Genomic DNA, 4,701 nt, shown 5'->3' with positions numbered 1-4,701 from the left:
ATTTACGTTTTTGGGTGCACAAATCTTTCAAAAATTTGGCATAAGCAGGGACCTGTTTGATTGCATCTAGAAGGGAAAGATTAATTTGGACTTGCTTAAACAATTCCAACATCTCATCGAGTCTTCCTCCCTTCTTATCTACAGGAATAGGGTCTTTCAGGACATCCGAAAATAGAGCTTTAGGCAAGTAAGATGATTCCGATGCAGTTGGTTCATTCTCTATTTTAAGGTCCTCCTTGTTCTTGGGTGATTTGGCTTCGGTTAGAGGTTTAGGGTCGGTCTCATTGGTTTTACTAGTGTGTTCAATAACCTTCCCACTTTTCAGAGTGATGATTGATTTGGCGTGTTCAGAAAATGCTTCTGGGGTATTAGAGCTCTCAATCACAAATTGCCTTCTTGGGTTGCTCTCGGGTTAGCTAGGTAATTTTCCTCCTTCCCTCCTACTGAATGCAGTCGCTAGTTGACCTATTTAGGTCTCTAGCTTAACAATGGATTATGTGTGGGAGTTAAGGGTCTGAGTGTTGACTTCTAATCATTCTAGTGCTTTCAGAACTTTTTCCTCAAAAGCTGAGCTATGACCAGTAGTAGACGGTTGAGGAGCATTTTAAAATTGATGGTATGGTCCATTCCTATATGTTGGGTCCTGATATTGAGGTCGAGGTGCGGCAAGACCAACCACTGGTTGTGATCTCCAAAAAAAATTTGGATGGTTTCTCCAGTCGGGGTTATAAGTGTTCGAATATGGATCATTTTTTGATCTGCGAGCTTGTTGGACTTGAGCTTGCTGAACCTGCTCGTGCACAAACTCAGAAAATTGAGGTGCGGCTGGGCATTCACTAACAAAATGGTTCGACTTGCACACAATGCATAAACTTCTTGGATTGGATTAGGTGGAATCGGAGATTGTCCAGTATTTAAAAGATGGTCTAATTTTTGGGACAGTTCATCTACCTTACTGTGGATATCTATGATATTTCCAATCTGATAAATTCTACTTTTTTTTTGTTGAGGCATGGGTTGTTCTCTAGAGGTGGCAGACATATGATGTAGGAAATTCTCACTAAGTGTTTCAAAGAGCTGCCAGGCTTCATCCTCACTCTTTAGCATGAATGTCCCACCACATGATACATCAACCATTTGTCGGTATTTCTCTGATAGACCATCACAAAAATACTGACAAAGTTGCCATTTAGGGACAGCATGGTATGGACATTTACGAATGTGGTCCCTTAACCTTTCCTATGTCTCATGAAAAAGTTCACCCTCCAATTGGAAAAAACTAGTGATAGCTTTTCTAATTTGATTTGTTTTTCCAATTGGAAAGTATTTCTTGAGAAATTCTCTCTGAAGATGTTCCCAGGTTGAAATGGTTATAGAGTCTAAGGAGTTTAACCAATGCTTGGCTTTGTCCTTAAGTGAGAAAGAGAATAGTTTCAACCTAAGGGCATCATCTGAGAAGTTTTGGATTTTTACTGTGGTACAAATTTCAAGAAATTCATCCAAATATTTATATGTGTCCTCGTTACTAAGTCCATAGAACGATGGCAACATTTGAATAATGCTAGACTTAATCTCATATTGGGTAGCTTCTACTGGAGGTGCTTGAATGCATAGAGAGTAGGTATACGAGGATGGAGTGAAATATTCTCTCAATGAGCATGGAGAATTAGCCTCACCAGGTGCAGCCATGTTTCTAACTCGGATAGTCCTAAGAGTCTTTTCTAATTCTTCGTCTAATGGTTGCAAGTCAGGTTTTAGTGATCGTCGACCTAACATGCAACTAAAAGGTCTATGTAGGACTATCCTAGTCTGTTAAGGATTTTTTAATATTTTTTTTTATTAAGAGAGAGAAGAGAGAAAAGAGTTCTAAAGAAAAGATCCTAAGAAGTCTTAAAACTAATAGAAGAATTAGTTGTGGTTAGATTTTAATTACAATCAAGTTAGCACGCAGTGAACTCTCTATCCTAAAGTTACCCTAGTTCTAGACAGCTCCTAACTGTAGTTAGCCTTCAAGCCCTCCAAGTCGGTGCTTGACCAACCAACTGGCCAGATAAGTGTAAGGTTGGTGGGAGTCCCCCCGTTGCTTTCCTTAGACATCAATTAAATTGGCCAGATCAGTGAATGGAACCAATTAAAAATCACCTTCCTTCGGACCCAGTCGTCCTGCAAACCACTTGCCTAGACACCAGTTAGCTGACCAAGTCTAACCTGGTTCAACTCTCAGGGTCATTTGTCCTAATGAGCTCGAAATCCTTAGGGCTCAACGTCTAATTAATTTTAGATTAAGGTCTAGGTTATGCAAATGCAAGGGAGTGATTTGTGGGCCAAGGAAGGATGATCAAATCTCCATCTTATCTTAGTTACTGGGTTGCACCCTTAAAATTAATTATGGAGATGCAATACAAAGAAACAAGGTGTCCAATCAAGTTAGAAATTTTTATATTTGAGGTTATGCTAGTTTAGTTAAGTGTTATGAAATGTCAGTGGTTTTTTTTTTTTTAATTCAACCGTGCTAAGGTCCCCGATAATGGTACCAAAATTTGATGCGTAGTCATTGATAGTATCAAAAATAACTCTACTCACTACGTAGGTAGGATGAGTCGAGATCGTATCCTCAGAGACCTTGGGCTAAATTGAGATTGCAAAATAAAAGAAAGAAGCATTGTTTTGATTTAGAAAATAAATTATCTAAAAATTGATGTAATTAGAAAATAAAGAGCTCGGAAGTTTTGAATTAATTTTGCACTAGTAGAGTTGTATCTCTTTTTTTTAATTAAATAGATGTGATTAATCTTAGAAAAAATATCCATCTTTCCTCGGCACACCCCGTACCCGTAGATCATGGTGCGTCTCCGAAAAGTACTAGATAAATAACTCTTCTTTCATCGACATGCTCCGTACCTGTAGATCACGGCACGTCTTCAGAAAGTAAAAGTTGATCCTAATATTAATCTAACAGGAAAGCATAAATAAAAGCATATAAAAGAGAGCAAATAAAGAACTCATGATGATTTAAATAAAAAGCATAATCTTTATTGCATATAAAGAAATACAAGAATGTTTAGAATAATAAACCATCTCTGTGTCGTTACAAAATTTTTTCTCCACTCCCGAGACTGCTAGCCTATCTGCTCATGGAGTAGTCCCTTTCTCTTCCTCTATGCAAGGCTCTAGAAGAATTTCTGGGATCATCCTCAAATTAGAGTACAAGAGCCTTTTTATAGGTGTTAGGAGGGATGAGTTTTACATGGTTTTCACATGTGGGACTAAAGAAAATACTAAGGACTAAAAGATGGATAGATGAGTTGGAAAGATTATAAGTAAATAAAAAAAATACAAATTCTTCCTCTCGAAGTATTTTCAAGTATTATATTTTTTTCTTTTTCAGATCCATCTGCTATCATGAGTGCCTGTTCACCACTGTGTCCACCAGCATAATTCCCCGTGATCCTGCCATGCCACGCGCCCGCGATGCCATGCACCTGCATGCCTGCACCTGCACTGCAGCGATGCCGTGCGCCTGCGTGCCCGCGCTGCTGCGATGCTGCGCATTAGCTGTTAGGAAGCACTCCTTTTTGATTACAAAAAAAAACTTTTGTTTCTTTAAAATGATGCCTATATCTTTTTTGGGTTCCTTACATAGTATCTTCATTTTCTATAATACCGTATGCATCCTTCTTTTATTTTAATTTTATTTTAAGTCTAATTTTCTTCTTGATCTGCGAATCAGACTCTTTGTATCAACGATCACTTTCTTGTAAAACATAAAAAAGAAGCATCAAATTCTTAATAAATAAAATAAATTAAATATAATTTTCTACTTTAAATGACTTAAATTAAGTGTTTATCACTCCCTTCAAGGTAGACGGAAAAGCTCGACACAGGATGGTGTCTGACATGCCATAGAGCAGCATCATTGTCCGAAAGGCCTCCAGGTGGTCAATCGGATCTGAGGTCTCATCGTAGCTCTCGAATTGGGGGAGCTTAAAGTTAGATGGGATTGGTTTCTGCATGATCATTTGAGAGAAAGGAGGGACAGTGTAGATATCCTCACCGTAATCAGTAGGAGCATGATAGAGCTCTTCGATCCGTCGGTTCATCTCTCAGAATGTTTGATCCAGGAGGTCCTCTCAACTGCAAGTCTCGTGGGTCTTCTGGTGGAACGGAGGTAGAGACTCTCCGGGGGTGGAATTGTGATCGGATGCTGGGCTCTCCGCCTTCTGCTTTCCCTTTTCGGAGAAGACAGGGTGACTTGCCCAAGTGGCCCGGCCAGTTGTCGGATTTTGGAACTTCAGCGATGCTCTTTCCAGCCGCACTAATGCCTACGGCTGCTGCTGCATGGCCTGCACTGCTTCGGTGAGGCCCCTGACCTGCTGAACCAGCAAGTCAAATTGCTCCATGCCGACTACCGTTGCCGGAGGAGGAGGAGCCTGGGAAATTGGAGATGAGGCCGGAGCTTGCGGAGCTCGCTGAGATCTGGCCGTGGAGACTGTGGAACGCTTGGTGGATGCTTTTCGGGGAGGCATCAGGTGGAGATCTGGCAAGAGAAGAAGGAGAAAAATGTTGAAGAAGTTACCGAAGACAGTCCCATTGAGCACTCCTTTAAGAACAAAGGTACTGCGAAGACACAGCCCCTTCCTCTAGCGCCAATTCTGTTGGTGCAGAATTTTGCCGACGTCGGAGAAGCTGGAGTCGAGGGGA

The 4,701-nt window shown here is 40.5% G+C and overlaps 1 non-coding gene across 1 annotated transcript; it reads left to right on the top strand.

The window, feature by feature from the left end:
* The first annotated feature begins 1,195 nt into the window (after positions 1-1,195).
* Positions 1,196-1,301, top strand: LOC140852708 (small nucleolar RNA R71). The gene has a single exon (XR_012135610.1). It is a non-coding gene; the product is annotated as a small nucleolar RNA R71 (small nucleolar RNA).
* The last annotated feature ends 3,400 nt before the right edge of the window (positions 1,302-4,701 follow it).

The sequence above is a fragment of the Elaeis guineensis genome, chromosome 11, assembly GCF_000442705.2.
Source record: "Elaeis guineensis isolate ETL-2024a chromosome 11, EG11, whole genome shotgun sequence".
NCBI lineage: Eukaryota > Viridiplantae > Streptophyta > Magnoliopsida > Arecales > Arecaceae > Elaeis > Elaeis guineensis.
The sequence above is the reverse complement of the archived record's forward strand: the minus strand, read 5'-3'. Positions and strand labels throughout refer to the sequence as shown.